The sequence below is a fragment of the Schistocerca serialis genome, chromosome 4 (assembly GCF_023864345.2).
Source record: "Schistocerca serialis cubense isolate TAMUIC-IGC-003099 chromosome 4, iqSchSeri2.2, whole genome shotgun sequence".
NCBI lineage: Eukaryota > Metazoa > Arthropoda > Insecta > Orthoptera > Acrididae > Schistocerca > Schistocerca serialis.
Genome location: NC_064641.1, coordinates 900,833,371 through 900,857,523, shown reverse-complemented (window position 1 = coordinate 900,857,523; position 24,153 = coordinate 900,833,371). Strand labels below are relative to the sequence as shown.

The following is a 24,153-nucleotide window of genomic DNA, read 5'->3' as shown; positions in this document are numbered from 1 at the left end:
TCCATATGAGCTCTTGATATTCTTACGAGTGGATTTTTTTTTTTTCCAAAGGCCTCTTTAATTTTCCTGTAGGCAGTATCTATCTCAACCCTAGTGATATGTGCCTCTACATCCTTACATTTGTCCTCTATCCATCCCCGCTTAGCCATTTTGCACTTTCTGTCGATCTTATTTTTGAGACGTTTGTATTCCTTTTTGCCTGCTTCGTTTACTGCATTTTTATATTTTCTCCGTTCATCAATTAAATTCAATATTTCCTGTGTTATCCAAGGATTTCTACTAGCCCTCGTCTTTTTACCTACTTAATCCTCTGCTTCCTTCACTACTTCATCCCTCAGAGCTACCCATTCTTCTTCTATTGTATTTCTTTCCCCCATTCCTGTCAGTTGTTCCCTTATGCTCTCCCTGAAAATCTCTACAACCTCTGATTTATCCAGGTCCCATCTGCTTAAATTCCCACCTTTTTGCAGTTTCTTCAGTTTTAACCTACAGTTCATAACCGGTAGATTGTGGTCAGAGTCCACATCTGCCCCTGGAAATGTCTTACAATTTAAAACATGGTTCCTAAATCTGTGTCTTACCATTATCTAATCTATGTGATAACTTTTAGTATCTCCAGGATTCTTCCATGTGCACACCCTTCTCTTATGATTCTTGAACCAAGTGTTAGCTATGATTAAGTTATGCTCTGTGCCAAATTCTACCAGACGGCTTCCTCTTTCATTTCTTAGCCCCAATCCATATTCACCTACTATGTTTCCTTCTCTCCCCTTTTCCTACTCTCGAATTCCAGTCACCCATGACTATTAAATTTTCGTCTCCCTTCACTACCTGAATAATTTCTTTTATCTCATCATACATTTCATCAATTTCTGTATCATCTGCAGAGCTAGTTGGCATATAAACTTGTACTACTGTAGTAGGCGTGGGCTTCGTGTCTATCGTGGCCACAATAATGCGTTCACTATGCTGTTTGTAGTAGCTTACCCGCACTCCTATTTTTTTATTCATTATTAAACGTACTCATGCTCAACCCATATTTGATTTTGTATTTATAACCCTGTATTCACCTGACAAAAAGTCTTGTCCTCCTGCCACCGAACTTCACTAATTCCCACTATATCTAACTTTAACCTATCCATTTCCCTTTCTAAATTTTCTAACCTACCTGCCCCATTGAAGGATGTGACTTTCCTCGCTCCGATCCGTAGAACGCGAGTTTTCTTTCTCCTGATAATATTTATTAAATTCACAAAATATAAAATACATCTTTAAGTTCTGCCACGTAACCATATATGCATTTTTTTTCAGTGAGGTTGATTGGTATATGTCCGTCGAAGTGCAGCTGAAAATCCATCTTTGAACTTTTGCAGGGAATTTTATTTACTTCTGGGAGGAATGAATTCTAAAGTTTGCGTGAAGGTTGAGAAATTTTATCTTAGGTTATCTATGTGTGCTTTGAATGTCTGGTGTATTTGTGTGTTAATGCTTGTTTGTGTTGGGGATTAGCACGGATTACTAGAGCGAAGGTGACAAGTTTAGCATAGATGAGGGAAACAGAGATGGAAATTGCAAATAATTCAGAAATATTGAAAGGACATTCAGTCACGGAAGTGCATCAGAAAACGATCGGGAAATAAGTAATAGCGAGCCGTGTGAAGTAGCATAGCAGGAAGGACCAAATAAAGTTAAGGAACAAGAACAAGAACAAAGTAGTGTAGAAATACCTGAGATCGAAGTTAGGAGAGCAGAGGAGTGAGCAACTTCACCTGCAGCAGAAAACAAACTGCATGAAGTGAAAGTGCAGAACAGGAAGATGCGTATCGCGATTCCACACCATCCCCTCCAGAAATTTTCGATGTGTGGACCTTTCTACTCGAGCAGTTTAAGCAGGGCGACAAAAGAAATGGTTCGAGATGTAAAAGAAAATATCTACTGAAAACAAGCGAGGAAGAGAATGACGCACAATTGAAAAAAACTAGGACAGTGGTTTGAGAAATGAGAAGAAGGTGAAGAAAAGTGAAGAAACTAGGTACGTACATTTTGAAGAAGATGAAACGCGGTTACAAAACTTAAACAAAAAACTAGATTAGCAGGTAAAAGACGTTAACCAAAAATTTGGTGCTCACATCAAGAAACGCGAAGAGCAAGGAAAAACATTAAATAAGAAAGTAGATGACGAGAAAGAGGAAGTGACTTGAAAGTGGATACATTAGCGGAAGATGCTAGGAAGAGCATTAACACTTAAGTTATTTAAACGAGAGTCATGAAGAGAAGAGAACATCAGTTTGCAAAAGTTATGGAGAGAGCACTGCATTCGTTCACAAAACTATGTGCTACTGAAGGTACTAAAACTAAATGTAAGTGCTAATATCCGCCATGGAACTGTTCTCAAACCAGAACGAAGCAGCATCTTATGGGGTGGTACCAATAAATATATTACAGAATGCCAAAATAAGAGCTCTCCTACAGTTAAAAAATGTGCAGAACATGGACACATTAGATGCACTTACGAAAGGAAAGGAGAGCTATACAGGGTGGTCCATTGATCGTGACCGGGGAAAATATCGCACTAAATAAGCGTCAAACGAAAAAACTACAAAGAACGAAACTTGTCTAGTTTGAAGGGGGAAAGCAGATGGCGCTATGGTTGGCCCGCTAGATGGCGCTGCCATAGGTCAAACGAATATCAACAGCATTTTTTTTAAATAGGAACCCCCATTTTTATTACATATTCGTGTAGTACGTAAAGAAATATGAATGTTTTAGTTGGGCCACTTTTTTCGCTTTGTGATAGATGGCGCTGTAATAGTCACAAACATATTGCTCACAATTTTAGACGAACAGTTGGTAACAGGTAGGTTTTTTAAATTAAAATACAGAAAGTAGGTACGTTAGAACATTTTACTTCGGTTGTTCCAATGTGATACATGTACTTTTGTGAACTTATCACTTCTAAGAATGCATGCTATACAGAGTGATTAACTGTAAATACCACATTAATGCAATAAATGCTCCAAATGATGTCTGTGAACCTCAATGCATTTGGCAATACGTGTGACGACATTCCTCTCAACAACGAGTAGTTCGCCTTCCATAATGTTCGCACATGCATTGACGATGCGCTGACGCATGTTGTCATGCGTTGTCGGTGGATCACGATAGCAAATATCCTTCAACTTTCCCCACAGAAAGAAATCCGGGGACGTCAGATCCGGTGAACGTGCAGGCCATGGTATGGTGCTTCGACGACCAATCCACCTGTCATGGAATATGCTATTCAATACCGCTTCAACCGCACGCTAGCTATGTGCCGGACTTCCATCATGTTGGAAGTACATCGCCATTCTGTCATGCAGTGAAACATCTTGTAGTAACATCGGTAGAACATTACGTAGAAAATCAGCATACATTGCACCATTTAGATTGTCATCGATAAAATGGGGGCCAATTATCCTTTTGCCCATTATGCCGCACCATACATTAACCGCCAAGGTCGCTGATGTTCCACTTGTCGCAGCCATCGTGGATTTTTCGTTGCCCGATAGTGCATATTATTCCGGTTTACACTACCGCTGTTGGTGAATGACGCTTCGTCACTAAATAGAACGCGTTCAAAAAATCTGTCATCGTCCCGTAATTTATCTTGTGCCCAGTGGCAGAACTGTACACGACGTTCAAAGACGTCGCCATGAAATTCCTGGTGCATAGAAATATGGTACGGGTGGAATCGATGTTGATGTAGCATTCGCAGCACCGACGTTTTCGAGATGCCCGATTCTCGCGCAATTTGTCTGCTACTGATGTGCGGATTAGCCGCGACAGCAGCTAAAACACGTACTTGGGCATCATCATTTGTTGCAGGTCGTGGCTGACGTTTCACATGTGGCTGAATACTTCCTGTTTCCTTAAAGAACGTAACTGTCCGGCGAACGGTCCGGACACTTGGATGATGTCGTCCACGATACCGAGCAGCATACATAGCACACGCCCGTTGGGAATTTTGATCACAATAGCCATGCATTAACACGATATCAACCTTTTCCGCAATTGGTAAACGGTTCATTTTAACACGGGTAATGTATCACGAAACAAATACCGTCCGCACTGGCGGAATGTTACGTGATACTACGTACTTATACGTTTGTGACTATTACAGCGCCATCTGTAACAAAGCGAAAAACTAAAACATTCATATTTATTTACGTACTACACGAATATGTAATAAAAATGGGGGTTCCTATTTAAAAAAACTCAGTTGATATCCGTTTGACATATGGCAGCGCCATCTAGCGGGCCAAACATAGCGCCATCTGCTTTCCCCCTTCAAGCTAGACGAGTTTCGTTTGATGCTTATTTCGTGAGAGATTTGGCCCGGTCACTATCAATGGGCCACACTCTATACTTCCAGCAAGCAATAACGAAAGAGAAAACATGTTGATTCATAGCAAAGAAGCATGTAGCAGGAGTAATAAGGGATTTGCGAATTCACTGAATGATTATGCCGCATCGAGGAGAGGCATATCGCTTTGATCCGCCAGTAATTTTCACAGTAACAATCCATTCAGTGTCTTGCGACATGGACAAAGACGAGTTTCTCACTATTTCTGGACACCGCAACCCGACTACATCTACAGTTATGGATCGAAGAATTCCTTGAAATGCTACCAATGTCGTGGCCACATTTTTTTCAAAATTATATTTGTATGTGCACTTCTTCAGAGAGGAAGCAGCGACGGAAATGATTAAAAACGCTGGCCAGACCAACACGTACGACTAGATAACGTGTGTCTTTTCAGAAGAACATGGGTTCAAAGGAAAACACTACATACAATTCTAATACACTTCGTCTAACTTGAATGGCACTTCTTTATTCGTACTTGAGTATGCCACTTCTTTGAGCACAGATTATTCCTGACTAGTCTCTTAAACTTCAGCCTAGTCTTCGTCATTGCTAAATTGTGATCCGAGCCTGCATCCAGTAGTATGTGCGCCTTACAATCCAATTCCTGATTTCGGAATCTCTGCCTGACCGTGATGTAATGTAACTGAAATCTTCCTGTATCTGCGGGTCTTTTGCAACTATACCTCCTTCTCTTATGATTCCTGAACAGAGTATTCGCTCTTCCTAGATAAAATTGGTGCAGAACTCAATTAGTCTTTCCTCTCTTTGATTCTGACTAGGTTCTTACTACCAAGCTCATATTCTCCTGTAATCCCCTTTTCTGCTCCTTCCCCTACAACTGCATTTCAGTTCTCTATGACTATCAGATTTTCTTCCACCAATACGTAGTGAACTGTACATTAAATACCCTCATATACTTTCTCCATGTCTTCATCTTCTGCCTGCGGCATGAGCATGCACAGCTGAGCTATTTTGCCGGTGTTGTCTTGCTGTTGATTCTGATAAGAACAACCCTATCATTGAACCGCTGCCCAGCCTTCCTACTCATAAGGAATCCTACTACCATTAAACAATTTTTTGCTGCTGTTGATGCTAACCTATATTTGTCTAGCCAGAAACCCTTGTTATCTCTCCATTTCAATTCACAGACCCTCACTATATCTAGTTGAACTTAATCATCCCCCTTTTCAGATTTACTAGGTTTCCTATCATGTTAAAACTTTTGACATTCCACTCCCCGACTCGTACAACGTTCCCCTTTCGTTCGTTATTCAATCTTTTTCTCATGGTCATCTCTCTATTTGCAGTAGCATATCGGAGATCCGTATGAGGGCTAGTCCGGAATTTTTTCCCAACGGAGAGATTATCATGACACTTTTTCTATCACGGGCCACATGCCCTTTGGATACATATTACGTGTCTTTAGTGCAGTGGTTTCCATTGCCTTCTGCATCCTCATGCCGTTGATCATTTCTGATCCCTCCGCCTTTAGGGTAATTTCTCACCCCGAGGACAAGAGACTGCCCTGAAACTCTGTCCTCTTCTCCGTCCTCTTGTCAAAAGGCCGTTGGCAGAAAAAGGGTAATTTGTTATGCTAGAAGTCTTCGGCCGCGGGACCCAGAACGTTTTGAGTACAACTCAAAGATGCAACACCTAGACTATACAGGTAAAAGTTAAAAAATTGTACGTAGCGTAATGAAGAATTTCTGTACGCAGTCCCGACTACATGAAACTGTGATTCATGTTGTATGAACAGTCCGACACCACATGTCACACCAGTGAACTTGTAACTGTGTTATATGAGACGTCCTGCTGAAACATTTTTTCCTTGCAGTAACAGTGGTCTACACCCATAACACTGAAGGTCGGAGGACATCAATCCTTCAATGACAAAAGACATACCTCCTAACATCTGCAGTTTAAAATTTCTGTGAACCCAGTTGTCATCTAATCATAGACTTGAACTGAGACAGCTTAAGGTCACTAATGCTGTGAGCAGTTGAGCTTCGAACACTGTGTGCGTGTTTCTTTGTTTGTGTGTGTGTGTGTGTGTGTGTGTGTGTTTGTGTTTGTGTGTGCAACAGACTACGGAGAAACTTCGTAATGTGGATAATCCCGTATCACAATCAGGTTGCTTTTGTCAAGTTGCAACCCCACCACAGCGTTGAAAATGAACGCACTCTTACGGTCATTGACAGTATTATCCCTGTTGCTCTTCGGACTGTGATTGTGATTCTCGTGTGATTAACCTGTCTGGCTCGAATAAATGCTTGTTTCTGTTGTATAGTGATTTTTCAGGGTCGTTACATGACCCTGAAGCTAGTACAGTAATGTAAAGGACAAATTCCATGTTCGCCATGAAATATGTTGAATGAATGAGTGATAATTTGGTAGGATAAGTAAGAATGAAATAATAAAAAACTAAAATATGTTACCTAAGCAGTCCTAAGCATAAATTTAAAAACCAGAAGGAGGGGATGATGTGAAGCGACCGTTTTTCCAGAAACAATCGTGTATCGTAGGTAAATTCATAATGAACGACCCATTTGATGAGAACATTTACTCTACGTCGAAGGATATGATAAACTAGAGTTTCTAGTGACTGTTGGTAACTGACTAATCTAACCTTTTTCATTCATACTTCATGCAGCTTTGCAGGTCTTATATTCAACCGTGGCCCTTGCCGTTGGTGCGGTGGCTTTCATGTCTCAACGATGTACGTAGCTATAACATAAGTGTAACCACAATGGAGGGATATCTGTTGAAAGGCTAGACAACCGTCTGGTTCGCAAAATGGGGCAGCAACCTTGTCAGTAGTTTCAGGCGAAATAGTAAGGGTGATAGACTGACCTGGCTTTGTAACACGAACGAAAATGGCCTAACTGTGCTGGTACTGTGAATTAGAGCAAGGGAAAACTTCAGCCTTAATGATTTCCCAGGGCATGCAACTCTACTGTATGATTAAATAACGAAATGGTCCACCACTCAGACCCCCAGCTGGGGCAGCTCAGGAGGATGTCACTCTCAGAAGAAACAAAACTGCTGTTCTTCAGGTTGGAGCGTGGGATGTTAAGTCCCTTAACTAGGAGTGGGTTAGTAAATTTAGAAAGGAAAATGGAGAGGCTGAAATTAGATATAGTGGAAATTAGTGGAGTTCAATGACAGGAGAAACAAGACTTTGGTCACGTGAATACAGAGCTATAAATACAAAACTAATACGGTATGCAGGAGTAAGTTGGTAATGAATTAGAAAACAGGAATGAGGATAAACTAATGTAAACAGCATAGTGAAGGCATTATCATACACAAGACAGATACTAAGACTAATCCACCGAACTAGTACAAGCTTTATTTGCCTACTAGGTCTGCAGATGAATAAGAGATTGAAGAAATGTATGATGAGGTAACAGAAATTGCATAGGTTGTTAAGGGAGACGAAAATTTAAATGTGATAGGGGACTGGAATTTAGCTATAGGTAAAGGAAAAGAAAGAAAAAATAATAGGTGAATGTGGAGCGGAGGAAAGGAATGAAAGAGGAAACCGACTGGCAGAATATTATACAGAGCGTTATTTAATCATCACTAACACTTGATTTAAGAATCATGAACGAATGTTGTATAGGTGGGAGATTTTCGGATTAATCATGTCATGACAGATAGATATTTCGCAACCAGATTTTAAATTGCAAGACATTTACAGGGTATCTGTGGAACTGACCACAACCTTATTGGTTTTGACCTGTATATTGAAACTGAAGAAATTTCAAAATGGTGGGAAATTAAGGAAATGGGACGTAGATAAGTTGAGGGTTTCAGAGGACCATTAGTCAACGATAAACGAGAACAGGGGAAAGAAGTGCAGGAGAAGATGAATGGGTAGCCTTGAGAGATGAACTAATGAAGGCATCAGAGTATCAAACAGACAAAAACCAAGTCCTAGTGTAAATCGTTTGGGGAACAAGTAACAAAACGACTATTCACAATGGTGTGTAGAAGTGTGAGTCTGGCGACATTCCACCTATCTTTCGGAAAAATATCGACCACAAAATTCCGAAGACTGCAAGAGCTGGCAAGTGACAGAATTACAGCGCAATCAGCTTAACGGCTGACGCATCCAAGTTACTGACAAGAATAACATAGGGAAGAATGGAAAAGAAAACTGGTGATGTGTTAGATGCCACTCAGTTTGGCTTTAAGTAAGGTAAAGTTACCAGGAAAGTAGTTTGGACGTTGCGGTTGATAATGGAAGCAAGACTAAAGGAAAGTTAAGACACGTTCATGAAATTGGTAGACCTGGAAAAAGCGTACAACAATTAAAAATAGTGCAAGTTATTCGAAATTCTCAGGAAAACTGTGGTATGTTACGGGGAGCGACGGGTGATATACAACATAAGAGCCAAGACGAAATAATAAGAATGTACGACCAAGAACGAAGTGCTCGGATTAAAAAGGGTGTAAGACAGGTACGTAGTTCTTCGCCCCTACTGTCCAATCTGTACACCGAAGAAGCAATGATGGAAATAAAAGAAAGGATTACCAGCGGAATTAAATTTCTAGGTGAAAGGATATCAATGATACGATTCGCTGATGACATTGCTATTCTCAGTGAAAGTGAACAACAATTACAGGATCTGCAGAATGGGATGAACAGTGTAATGAGTATACAACATGGATTGAGAGTAAATTGAAGAAAGACGAATGTAATGAGAAGTAGCAGAAATGAAAACAGTGAGAAACTTAACATCAGGATTGATGGTCACGAAATAGGTGAAGTTAAGGGATTCTACTACCTAGGCAGCAAAATAATCAGTGACGGACTGAGCAAGGAGGATATCATAAGCAGACTTGTATTGATGAAAATGGTATTCTTGGCCAAGAGAAGTCTACTGGTATCCAACATAGGCCTTAGTTTGGGGGAACAAATTTCTGAGAATGTACGTGTGAACACAGTGAAACATGGACTGTGAGAAAAACGAAACAGATGAGAATCGAAGCGTTTGATATGCCGTGCTACAGACGAACGTTGAAAATTTGGTGGACTGGTAAGTTAAAGAATGGCGAGGTTCTGCGCAGAATCGGTGAGAAAAGGGACACACTGAAAACACTGACAAAAAGAAGCTACATTACGACAGTACATCTGTTACGGCGTCGGGCGATAACTTCCGTGGTTCTAGAGGGAGCTGGAGAGCGTAAAAACGGTAGAGGAAAAGAGAGATTGGAATTAATCCAGCTAATATTTGAGGACGTAGATTGCAAGTGCTCCTCGAGTTGTAGAGTTGACACAGGAGAGAATTCGTGACGGGCCGCATGAAACCAGTCAGAGAACTGAGGACTAAAAAAAAAAAAAGGACTTAAAAATAATGGGGGTTCAATGGTCACGCAGATCGTCACAAGCCATACCACATTCGGTAGCCAATGGTAACCGACGCTTGAGGTGGGGTAAAGAGCGATGCTACGCGACAGTGGGTGACTGCTAATGAGAGATCTGGAGGGATCAGTCACGCCATAGCTCGTGGCAGTCCAGTGGAAATGTTTCTATTTGGCGATTACGTGGAGCGTGGAGAACGTTACCTAGGATCATGTGTAGTGCCGACAGTGAAGCATGGAGGAGGTCGTGTTAGGGTGCGTGGGTGTTTCTCCTGCTTAGGTTGTGGCCGCCTACTGCTCTTTAAGGAAATTCTAAATGCGGAAGCAACAAAAAAGGCATGGCAAATTTAAAAGAACGCAAAATCTACAAGACTGACAAAATGTTGCATGAGGTCGAAAGATAGCATAAACTTCAGTGTCAGATGCTTTTAGTAGCTTCCACGACGAAATCTGACACAAAACGAAGTGCTCGGATTAAAAATGGTATAAGATTTGCATGTAATCCTTCACCCCTACTGTTCAATCTATACATCGAAGAAGAAATGATGGAAATAAAAGAAAGGTTTACGGGCGGAATTAATTTTCTAGGATATCAATGATACGATGCAAGTACAATCGTGACAAGATGCAATCAATACCTTCCCTGCGTGGTAGCATTAGTGATGTTATTGATGACATTGACACTAAAGCAGACTTGCTAAACATAGTTTTCCGAAATTCCTTCACGAAAGAAGACGAAATAAATATTCTAGAATACGAGTCAGGAATAACTGCACATGAGTAATTAGAAGTAGATATCCTCAGTCTATTGCAGCAGCTTAAAACACTACCTCCCATCCATACTGTATACCAGTCAGATTCCTTTCTGCGCGTGCTGAGATAATATCTCCAAAGACTGGAATGTTACACAAGTCACACCAAAACCCAATAAAGGAGACAGAAGTAGTCTGCTGTATAACAGACCTATATTCCTAACGTCAATTTACAGTAGGATTTTGAAGCACATATTGTGTCTAAACATTATGAATTACCGCGAAGAAAACGATTTATTAATAGCCAACACGGATTCAGAAAATATAGTTCTTGTGAAAGAAAAGTGACTCCTTATTCTCGCTAAATAATGAGTGCTACCGATAGGGAATGTCAGATGAATTCCATATTTCTAGATTTCCAGAAGTCTTTTGACACCGTTGCTCACAAGCGAGCTATGGAGTATCGTCTTAGTAGTGCGACTGGATTCATGATTTCCTGTCTGAAAGATCACATTTCGTAATAACTGTCGGAAAGTCGTCGAATGACACAGAAGTAATATTTGGAGTTCCCTGAGGAAGTGTTGTAGGCCCTCTGCTGATCTCGGTCTACATAAAGAGTTTGTGAGACATTATGAGCAGTCCTCTTAGATCGTTTATAGATGATACTGTCATTTACCGTCATGTAAATTCATCAGACTGTCAACGCGAATTGCAAAATGATTTAGACAAGACATCTGTTTGGTGCAAAAAGTGGCGATTAACTCTAAATAATGAAAAGTGTGAAGTCATCCTCATGAGTACTAAACGGAATTTGCTAAATTTCGGTTACACGATAAATCACACAAATCTAATGGCTGTGAACTCGGCAAAATTTTTATGAATTACAATTATGAATAGCTTAAAATTGAACTATCACGCTGATAAAGTTTTCAGAACACTTAGAAAATGTAGCTGGTCTACTAAAGAGACTCTTTATTCTACGCTTGTCCGCCCTCTTCTTGTGTATTACTGTGGGGTGTGGGATTCTCATCAGATAGGACTGACGGACAACACCGAAAAAGTTCAAAGCAGGGCAGCTCGTTTTGTGTTATCACAAATGGCGGAGATGTTGCAACGGATACGATACAGCCATTACAAAGAAGGCGGTTTTAGTTGCGGCAGGGTCATCTCATGAAAATAAATAATAGAAATAAGAGCTCGCACGGGAAGATATAAGGGTTCGGTTTTCCCTCGCGCACTTAATTGTAAATAGCACATAAATCATGTAGATGTAAATGTAAATGTAGATGTAGATAGCAACACATTTTACAGCTCTGTGCGCAGTGTAAACTAGAGGAACCGTTCGGAGAAGATGATTTTCGTTTCAGCATGAAAATGAATCCTGCAGTAACGCAGCATGTATCGGGCAATGTTTTGTGGACAGCAACCATTTCTGAAACGGACTGATCAGCCTAGAGTCCCGACCTGGTCCCACTGTAACACCTTTAGTGTGACTCCACCGCCCGAAATCACTACCTTCTGAGATTTCGGTTCCTGCGGGGGACTAAGCTGCCATTCCATGGCGGACATTCAGACGGCTAATGTCCCCAGCAGAGATCATGTCATCATAATAGCGAGGTGTGGACATACATAATTTTAATGCCTACGAATAGGTGGCCTGTAACTTTTGATCAGATACGCACGTTCTGGGACTTATTTTCTCGGAAAGATATTAAGTACACTACTGGCCATTAAAATTGCTACACCACGAACATGACGTGCTACAGACGCGAAAATAAACCGACAGAAAGAAGATGCTGTTATATGCAAATAATTAGCTTTTCAGAGCATTCACACAAGGTCGGCGCCGGTGGCGACACTTACAACGCACTGACATGAGGAAAGTTTCCAACCGATTTCTCATACACAAACAGCAGTTGACCGGCGTTGCCTGGTGAAACGTTGTTGTGATGCCTCATGTAAGGAGGAGAAATGCGTACCATCACGTTTCCGACTTTGATAAAGGTCGGATTGTAGACTATCGCGACTGCAGTTTATATTATTTTGACACTGATGTTCGCGTTGGTCGAGATCCAATGACTGTTAACAGAATATGGAATCGGTGGCTTCAGGAGGGTAATACGGAACGCCGTGCTGGATCCCAACGGCCTCGTATCACTAGCAGTCGAGAAGACAGGCATCTTATCCGCATGGCTGTAACGGATCGTGCAGCCACGATCCCTGAGTCAACAGATGGGGACGTTTGCAAGACAACAACCATCTGCACGAACTGTTGGACGACATTTGCAGCAGCATGGACTGTCAGCTCGGAGACCATGGCTGCAGTTACCCTTGACGCTGCATCACAGAAAGGAGTGCCTGCGATGGTGTACTCAACGACGAACCTGGGTGCACGAATGGCCAGATGTTATTTTTTCGAATGAATCCAGGTTTTGTTTGCAGCATCATGATGGCCGCATCCGTGTTTGGCGACATCGCGGAGAACGTACATTAGATACTGGCGTATCACCCGGAGTGATTGAATAGGGTGCCATTGGTTACACGTCTCGGTCACCTCTTGTTCGCATTGGTTCTAACCTTAATTCGATCCCTGCGAAACCCTAAATTTCAGCAGGATAATGCATGACCGCATGTTGCAGGTCCTGTACGGGCCTTTCTGGATACAGAAAATGTTCGACTGCTGCCTTGGCCAGCACATTCTCCAGATCTCTCACCAATTGAAAACGTCTGGTCAATGGTAGCCGAGCAACTGGCTCGTCACAATACGCCAGTCACTACTCTAGGTGAACTGTGGTATCGTGTTGAAGCTGCATGGGCAGCTATACCTGTACACGCCATCCAAGCTCTTTTTGACTCAATGCCCAGGCGTATGAAGGCCGTTAGTACGGCCAGAGGTGGTTGCTCGGGTTATTGATTTTCAGGATCTATGCATTCAAATTGCGTAAAAATGTAATCACATGTCAGTTCTAGTATAATTTATTTGTCCAATGAATACCCGTTTGTCATCTGCATTTCTTCTTGGTTTAGCAATTTTAATGGCGAGTAGTATAACAGCTCCTGTCCCGTGGTTGTAACCGAGACTTTTGAGACATTCCTCTTTTTTGCGGCATCAGCCTTATGACTGTTTTGATGCGATCCACCACGAAATGCATTCCTGTGCCAGCGTGTCAGAGTAACACTAACGTCCTCAATTATTTGTTGGACGAATTCCAATCACTGTCTTCTCCTATAGGTTTTATCCTCTACAGCCCCCTCTTGTACCGTGGAAGTTATACCCTGATGTCTCAAGACGGGCCCTTCCGTCCCGTTCTTTCTTATTGTCAGTGTTTTCCACATGTTCCTTTCTTCACCGAATCTGCGTAAATTCTTTATCTTATCAGTCCACTTAATTTGCAACATCTTTCTATAGCTCCAAATCTCAAACGCTTTGATTCTCATCTTTTCCAATTTTCTCCTTGTCGATAAGTCACTACCGCACAGTGCTGTCCTCCAAGTTTGCATTCTCAATAATTTATTTCTCAAATTAAGGCTTATGTTTGATACTAGTGATCCTTTAAACAGAAATTTCCTCCTCACCTGTGCTATTAAGTTTTTGTCATCCTTATTTCGTCCGCCATATATTTTGCGGCTGAGGTGGCTTTGTGTACTTCGTGGTTAGCATTTTCGAATTTCTTCGGTTTACTCTCAAACCATATACTGTGTTCATCAAACTGTTCGTTGCATTCAACGGATCCAGTAATTCTTCACTTTCACTGAAAATAGTCATATCATCAGGCACTCTTATCTTTGATATCCTTGCAGCCTGAATTTTAATTCTACTCTTCATCCTTTCTTCTCTATCTGTCATTGCTTCTTCCATGTAGAGTTTGAACAGTGGGAGTGAACGATGACATCCCCGTCTTGCACACTTGGTTATAAAGAACTGCAAATTCCCTCACAAATATCACAAATATTCTCACTGAGCAGCCTCGTCTCTCAAACAGTTATCCTAGGTCGGGCGGAAAAAATGCGAGTTCTGTAATTGTTTCCTCTGAAGGAAAGAAATGAAACACATAAATATAGAAAGCATCAGACAATAGAAGTAGTATGAGTTAGAAGACACAGTGCTGTAACCGATAATGAGCAGACCGACCTGGTGGCAGTTTATAATGGATTATGTCTTGATAACAGGCTTACATATCAAGAATATTATATGTGCCTGACGTCGAAAACTGCGACCAGGCGGAAATAACGATGGAACACGATGAACACGACAAAACCCGTTAGACGAAGGTGCAGCCTGTCATCTCTACAGTTTACAGAATGCGGTCTGGGCGTGGATATTTCCAGTCGCACCTGCAGAGAATAAAAGTCAATGCAACGTCATTTTGTGACTTTGACAATGAGTTGGCCCTCTATCTACACTATCCTCCGTCCACCAAGTATGAAGTTGCGACGTAAAAATTTACATTTTCCATTCGAACAGAACATTATTTCAGTTTTAAATGAGAAAAATGTGCAAGTTCTTACAGCAACATTGAATTCATGTTGCAATGAAACTCTTCTATTGAATTTAGGTGCAATTGATTAATAGCTGTAGCGCTTTGATGAATGATATTCTGTACTGTACTAGTACACGTTTCAAATGATCTTTGTTATTTACATGTACTATTGCCCATTGAGAATTCTAGCTAGTTCACTGAAAGAACTATTTTAAACACTATGACGATAGCTGTAATGCGCAGCGCTCAGTTACCAAATTAGGTTGACTATAAGGTCTTATGGACGAAATACTAACAAATCAAGAAAGCAGATAAAACAAAGTAAGAAATAAAGGCAGAAAATGTTAAATATATCTAATGTTATTAAAGTGTTGTGGAAATTTCTGGGAATACTTTCGAATGTTCGAAAAATTTCGGCAACATTCTAGAAATTTTAGGACAGTTCCTGAATGTTATAGAATTTCTGGGAATATTTTCGTGTTCTCTGTAAATTTCTGTAGTTTTATAGACTGTTCTGCAGTAACGCTTAATGATCGATGTGTCGGCCGGGGAAAACATCGTTCACCTGACCACTGGACGCATATTCCTGGTTTTACTTCCTTTGGCGTACCACACACCCATTGACAGATTACATCTCTTAGGGGGAAGTTTGTTCCATCTAACAGCCCAAAGCAGAAGCAGCCACGGGAAGATATCGGAGCTGCGAGGAAGGCTTCCAGAATCTCCTATCGAAATTTCTGAAGGAGCTCGAGGGTCTTTCTTGGTCTAGGGCTGGAGAAGGATTTTTTTTTTATTCGAGAGCTCGTCCCTGCGCTTGTTCTCGATGGCCTGTTTGAGCATCAGGAACGTGTTATAGTACTGCTCAGCGCTAACTGTTGCAACTTGTGGCTGTTAGTTGCTGGACAGCGGCGCTTCTTCGTTGAAAAAGAAACTGGGCGTAACTTTTCCGGCTTCCTCTTTGAGGAGCCGGGATTCCGCCACTCAACGCTAATCAGTTTGGAGGCGGGGTCGGAGTGGTGACACCACGTTTCATCACATGCCAGAATCTGAGCAACGAAATCCTTTCCTTTCTCCGCCTATCTCAACAAAATGGTTCAAATGGCTCTGAGCACTATGGGACTCAACTGCTGTGGTCATCAGTCCCCTAGAACTTAGAACTACTTAAACCTAACTAACCTAAGGACATCACACACATCCATGCCCGAGGCAGGATTCGAACCTGTGACCGTAGCGGTCGCGCGGATCCTGACTGAGGCGCCTAGAACCGCTTGGCCACAAGAAATAATGGTTGGTTAACATTTTACAAGGAGTAGGTATTCGAAATAGAGTAACGCAAAGTGGTACAAAGGGAATCCAAGGAAGACATAAGAGAACTGCATTCTTAGAACTGGATAACACATTGGAGTGGTGGAGAATAGATTATTTTGGCATAAATTCAGAGACGGAGTCAATTAGAGGTGAGTGGGTGTACGAACATTGATATTCAAGCGAATGGTGATTTTACGTGTCAAACGAAACGCTACGATCGTATACTTACGATTGTGAAGAGATTTATTGACAATACGGAAACTTTTGTACTGAATTGGGACTTTATTCGCTGTATGCTAATAATTAAAGTGTATTGGGACCGAAAATAGTTTGGACCTTATCACAGTAGTATCTTTGCCGCTCGTTGTCAAGGTGATTCCTCTAATAAACGAGAAGTGGAAAATTGTGTCCGTTAAAAGAGTAAACTTGCGCTGAACAGACATTGAAAGGTTTCGCGCCCATAATTAGTATCGTGTAGTGAGAATTGAGAAGCTTAGACATTGTAAGGCCCAGAGACATATTTATAATTTATCAGACATTAATGGCAAAGGACAGTTTCATAGGAAATAATATCTTTGGTGACAGGTACACGAAGGAATGTGGTATTGACTGACTGTTATCATACCGAAACAATAGACATTAGGATCAACTCTCCTTTCATTGATCCCACAGTGCCATCTCTCATTAATTTAAGAACTTAATTGTGTCGATAAATCAGAAATATACGAGACATTCACAGTATTTACCAAATTCCATAATCACCTACTACATAGACAATAAGATCTGTGAACATTCAAGGGTTATTAAAGAAATCTCATAAACATTTTTACAAACAGATTTAATAGGATTCAACGAATGCATACAGACTGCTAAAGTAACTAAATCAAATTACTCAGGGAAACAAATTAGTAAAAACAGACTGGAATTCAATTGATATCTTACTCCAGAGTAATAAAAAACAAAACTATCTTTGGATCAATCGTGGTGGAAAGTGCATGAATTATCTCTGGACAAACGCGATCAATTTTCAACTGCTGGTTCACACTACTAGATTCACAACGTGATTCAGAGATGTTTTATGGCCGACCCACACTGCAGGGAATAGTTCTTAACTAGCCGGGACAATAAATACACAAACTTTTGAGATCAGCTCCGCTGCCGGTGGGGAAACGGCGAAGCGATATCTGTGCAGTCGCGACGACTGTGGGTGTGGGGGCATACACTGTGCACAGAATTTGCCACAACGGATCTTTCCGTGGACTACCTCATGCACAGTAACTTTGCTTATCGACAGTTCAGCAGGAATGTAACGTGTGGTGGTGTGAAGATATTCGATAACCATCTTTGTGTTGATCAGGAGGAAGCCATGATGCTGCACCATTTCTCGGTGGACACATTCACAGACTGCGATTACATACAACGCCTCCGCACAGAAGGTCTCCATTTCAGTTATTTCAATTGGAGATAGCTTACATATTTATAGGGCCTTTTTTAAACTTTTCCCCAGTACTATCTCATGTAACAGTATCAGACACTAAATGGGAGCATGTTTAAGTGACAGAAAGCGCGAAAGGACTGATGTCATTACACTACTGGCCATTAAAATTGCTACACAAAGAAGAAATGCAGATGATAAACGGGTATTCATTGGACAAATATATCATACTAGAACTACCATGTGATTACATTTTCACGCAATTTGGGTGCATAGATCCTGAGAAATCAGTACCCAGAACAACCACCTCTGGCAGTAACAACGGCCTTGATACGCCTGAGCATTGAGTGAAACAGAGCTTGGATAGCGTGTACAGATAAAGCTGCCAATACAGTTTCAATACATTACCACAGTTCATCAAGAGTAGTGACTGGCGGATTGTGACGAGCCAGTTGCTCGGCCACCATTGCATTGACCAGACCATTCAATTGGTGAGACATCTGGAGAATGTGCTGGCCAGGGCAGCAGTCGAACATTTTCTGTATGCAGAAAGGCACATACAGGTCCTGCAACATGCGGTCGTGCATTATCCTGCTGAAATGTAGGGTTTCACAGGGATCGAATGAAGGGTAGAGCCACAAGTCGTAACACATCTGAAATCTAACGTCCACTGTTCAAAGTGCCGTCAATGCGAACAAGAGGTGATCGAGACGTGTATCCAATGACACCCCATACCATCACGCCGGGTGATACGCCAGTATGGCGATGACGAATACACGCTTCCAATGTGCGTTCACCGCGATGTCGCAAACACGGATGCGACCATCAGGATGCTGTAAACCGAACCTGGATTCATCGGAAAAAATTAACGTTTGGCCATTCGTGCACCCAGGTTCGTCGTTGAGTACACCATCGCACGCGCTCCTGTCTGTGATGCAGCATTAAGGGTAATCGCAGCAATGATCTTCGAGCTGATAGTCCATGCTGCTGCAAACGTCGTCGAACTGTTCGTGCAGATGGTTGTTGTCTTTCAAACGTCCCCATCTGTTGACTCAGGGATCGAGACGTGGCTGCACGACCCGTTACAGCCATGCGGACAAGATGTGTGTCATCTCGACTGCTGGTGATATGAGGCCGTTGGGATCCAGCACGGCGTTACGTATTACGCTCCTGAACCCACCGATTCCGTATTCTGTTAACAGTCATTGGATCCAATCCAATGCGAGCAGCAATGTCGCGATACGATGAACCGCAATCGCGATAGGCTACAATCCGACCTTTATCAAACTCGGAAACGTGATGGTACGCATTTCTGCTCCTTACGCGAGGCATCTCAACAACGTTTCACCAGACAACGCCGGTCAACTGCTGTTTGTTATGACAAACCGGTTGGAGACTTTCCTCATGTCAGCACGTTGTAGGTGTCGCCACCGGCGCCAACCTTGTGTGAATGCTGTGAGAAGCTAATCGTTTGCATATCACAGCATCTTCTTCCTGTCGATTAAATTTCGCATCTGTAGCACGTCGTCTTCGTGGTGTAACAATTTTAATGGCCAGTAGTGTAAAATAATTTCCATTAAAATGTTAGTGTCCGTAGGAAGAAGGCCGACAGGTGAGGATTGAACGCATCTTGGTTTGGCAGATGAAGCAGAGTCAGATGAGCACAGTTCTCGAGGAGGCGGCGTGTTGAGCTGTGTGTCTCACCAGAAGACGCCACGTAAACATCTGCTGTACGACATGTGATGACTATCAAGTAAGCCGGCTGTAATAAAGGCAGCAGAGAGACTGCTAGGTTAGCGTGAATGCATTTTCCCGAGTAAGCAGCTACTGTGTACCGCTCGTGGTGTGACGATCATGCCATGGCGCAAACACGTATGCTAGAAATTACTTCACAGCTGCCACGTAAGTAAAGTGCATAGTAACAAAGGTGCAAGATAAGCAGTGTCGTCACGTGGAAAATGAATACGAGACGACGATGCACAGCTAAGCAGCCTGTCTGCAGATATGCACACCGAGGTGACGAAAACTTAATGAGACTGAGATTGTGCATATACAGAAGGCGGCAGTATCGTGTACACGGCGTTATAAAAGGACCGTTGCCGTAGCTGTAATTTGCACTTAGGTGATTGAAGTGGAAAGCTTTCCGACGTGATTATGGCCCCACGACAGGAATTAACAGTCTCCAATCGCGGGATGGTAATTCGAGCTAGACGCATGGGACATTACATTTCGAAAACAGTTAGGGAAATTCAGTTTTCCGAGATCCACAGTGTCAAGAGTGTGCCGAGAGTTACCAAATTTCAGGCACTGCCTCTTGCCACGGACAGCAAACTTGCCAATGGTCTTCACTAAACGACCGAGGACAGTGGCGTTTGTGCCGAGCTATCAGTGCTGACAGACAAGCAGCACTGCGTAAAATAACCGCAGAAATCAATATGGGACGTACGCCGAATGTAACCGTTAGGACAGAGCTGCGAAATTTGGCTTTAATGGGCTACGGCAGCAGACGGTAGATGTGAGTGCTGCGGCGCCTATTCTGGACTCGGCCCTAGATGACTGGAAAACCGTGGTCTGGTAAAAAAAAGACGAGTCCCGATTTTATTTAGCGAGAGCTGATGGTAAGGTTCGAGTATGGTGCAGATCCTACGAAGCCATGGGCCCAGGTTATTAAGAAGGCACAGTGAAAGATGGTGGTGGTTCCATAATAGTGTGGGCTGTGTTTACGTGGCCATTGACTGGAAATGGCTATTTTGGGCTGCTTGAAGACCGTCTGCACCCATTCATGGACTTCATGTTCGCAAACAACAGTGGAATATGTATGGGCAACGGTGCACCATGTCACTGGGCCACAACTGTTGCTTGTAGTTTGAAGAACATTCTGGACACTTAGATCGAGTATTTCGGCCAACCACATCGCCCGACATGAATCCCTTCGAATATTCATGGGACAGAATGGAGATGTCAGTTCGTGCACAAAATTCTGCACCGGCAATACTTGCGCAATTATGGACGGCTATAAAAGTAGCATGGCTCAGTATTTCTGCAGGGGCTTCCAATGGCTTGTTGAGTCTATGCCAAATCGAGTTGCTGCACTACACAGCGCCAAGGATGGTCCGACGGATGTTGGAAGCTATCCGATGCCCTATCATCTCAGTGTGACAGTACTTGTCTTACTACCCGAGCCCCCATCCAACTCTGTTACTCGCTCCTGTGAACGGGAACGCGTTATGCAGATCTTGGTGCAACTCGCATCCATCTAGAAAAGATATCCTGAAGATGCCAAAATAAGGCGAAACGCGTCGTTGGAAACTAAAAAACTAAAATTGCATCCAAGACTGTTTTTAACCAAAACTGTTGAGCACTGGTTTGCTGTATGCTACATATGGATTGGAAGAGTTTCTATAGTACTTTAAATATTGTCGATGCAATACAGCAATACATGTGTCCACTCATATTATAAAAAGGCATGTATGTGCGTATGGGTGTGTATATGTTCCAAATCTCCTTCTAATCCACTGGACCGATTTGAGCCGAACTTGGTACACACATACATACCTTACTTTCAGACAAGAATCGCTGTGGGGTAAGAACCACATATCTATCATACTTCAGGAGATATTTCGCCATGAACATTGAAAATCGTGAAAAACTGCCGCATCATGCATGACTTTCCAATTTATTATTTCTGTGCTAATCGCAACTACAAAATCATATCATGGTACTTCTCATAGTTCAGGCTATATGACGTCAAAAACACTAAGGTGCGTGAAAAACTGCTGAATTTTGCATGACATTTAAATCCGTGAGCTCTTTGCTACCGACTGCAGTCACTGTGGCTTCTGGAAATTTATCAAAAATGTTGTGTACAATCACATTCTGAGTTAAACAGACACTACAGAGAATTTGTCTTTTGCATACTGTGTTTCTTAATTTGGGAACTGTAGTTACACATCTGTACACTACACATTTTTCCCTGGACGACTGTATCATAATTTCGAAGGTTTTTTCACTAATAAACTAATCCTGAGTTAATAACGAGCATCAAAACGGATACAGGGATTAGTGGACACAGTGTTGTTGTAGCGAGACTGAATATTGTAGGCCCAAAATCATCCAAAAATAAACGAAAAATATACCTATTCAAAAAAGTGGGTAAAAATTCACTTGACGCCTTCCTGAGAGACAATCTCCACTCCATCCAAATTAATGATATAAGTGTAGACAAGATGTGGCTTCAATACAGAGAAATAGTATCGGCAGATATTGAGAGATTTGTACCAAATAAATTAAGAAACGACGGAGATGACCCTCCTTCGTACACTAAACGGGTTAGAACACTGTTGCGGAAACAACGAAACAAACATGTGAAATTTAAACAGACGCAAAATCCCAAAGATTGGCTATCTTTTATAAAAGCTCGAAATTTAGCGCGGACTTCAATGCGGGATGCTTATAACAGTTTCCATAACGAAACTTTGACTCGAAACCTGGCAGAAAATCCAAGGAGATTCTGGTCTTATGTGAAGTATGTCAGCGGCAAGTAACCATCAATGCCTTCTCTGCGCGATAGCAAAGAAGACGCTATAGAAGACACTGCTGCCAAAGCAGAGTTACTAAACTGACCCTTCCGAAATGCCTTCACAAAAGAAGACGAAATAAATATACCAGAATTCGAATCAAGAACAGCTGCCAACGTAAGTAACGTAGAAGTAAATATCCTCGGAGTAGTGAAGCAACTTCAATCACTTAATAAAAGCAATCTTCTGGTCCAGAGTGTATACCAATTAGGTTCCTTTCAGAGCATGCTAATGCATTAGCTCCATACTTGACAATCATATACAACCGTTCGCTCGACGAAAGATCCGTACCCAAAGACTGGGAAGTTGCACAGGTCACACCAATATTCACGAAAGTTAGTAGGAGTAATCCACTTAATTACAGGCCGATATCATTAACGTCGATATGCAGCAGAATTCTGGAACATATATTTCCTCGAAGGAAACTGTCGATTGACACACAGTTAATATGAGCTTAGAAAACATCGTTCTTGTGAAACACAACTAGCTCTTTATTCGCATGAAGTGCTGAGTGTTATAGACAAGGGATTTCAGATAGATTCCGTAATTTCTGGATTTCCAGAAGGATTTTTACACTGTACCATACAAGCGGCTTATAGTGAAATTGCGTGCTTGTGGAATGTCGTCTCAGTTATGTGACTGGATTTGTGACTTCCTGTCAGAGAGGTTACAGTTCGTACTAAATGACGGAAAGTCATCGATTGAAACAGAAGTGATTTCTGGCGTTCCGCAAGGTAGTATCATAGGTCCTTTGCTGTTCCTTATCTACATAAACGATTTGGGAGACAATCTGAGCAGCCGTCTTGAGTTGTTTGCAGATGACGCTGTCGTTTAGCAGGCTAATAAAGTCATCAGAAGATCAAAACAAGCTGCTTAATGGTTTACAAAAGATATCTGAATGCTGCGAAAGTTGGTAGTTGACGCTAAATAACGATAAGTGTTAGATCATCCACATGTGCTAAATGGAATCCGTTGAACTTCGGTTACACGATAAATCGGTCAAATATAAAGGCCGTAAATTCAACTAAATAACTAGGAATTACAATTACGAACACCTTAAATTGTAAGGAACACATAGAAAATGTTGTGGGGAAGGCTAACCAGAGACTGCGTTTTATTGGCAGAACACTTAGAAAATGTAACAGACCTACTAAGGAGACTGCCTACGTTACGCTTGTCCGTCCTATTTTAGAATAGAGCTGCGCGGTGTGGGATTCTTACCAAACAGGGCTGACGGAATACATGGAAAAAGTTCAAAGAAGGGCAGCACGTTTTGTATTATCGTGGAATATGGGAGAGAGTGGCACTGAAATGATATGGGGACTGGGCTGGACATCACTGAAAGAAAGGCATTTTTCGTTGCGACGGGATCTTCTCACGAAATTCAAATCACCAACTTTCTCCTCCGAATGCAAAAATGTTTTGTTGACACCGGCCTATATAGGGCGGAAAGATCATCGCGATAAAATAAGGGAAATCAGATCTCGTACGGATAGATACGGGTGTTCGTTCGTTCCGCTCGCTATAAGAGATTGGAATAACAGAGAATTGTGAAAGTGGTTCGATGAACCCTCTGCCAGGAACTTAAATGTGATTTGCAGAATATCCATGTAGATGTAGATGTAGATGAAATGACAGTTTTTCAATACTTCACTACAATCACAGTTCATTTTTGTCTGTGTTTCTAATAGGAAATTAGGAAAATGAATACCCGAGTGTCGTGTTAACAAAGTTGTAAAATTTCAGTATTTTATCTAAAACGGAATTTTTAAACTAACTATCAACAGGAGCGTAGTGCGCTAGATATACTAGATTATTGCTCTATTTC

The 24,153-nt window shown here is 41.8% G+C and overlaps 1 protein-coding gene across 1 annotated transcript in view; it reads right to left on the bottom strand.

Moving 5' to 3' along the window:
* The window catches only part of LOC126474832 (arylsulfatase B-like), a 367,147-nt gene that overhangs the window by 268,085 nt on the left and 74,909 nt on the right, over positions 1-24,153 (bottom strand). The gene's annotated exons all lie outside the window — the stretch shown is intronic.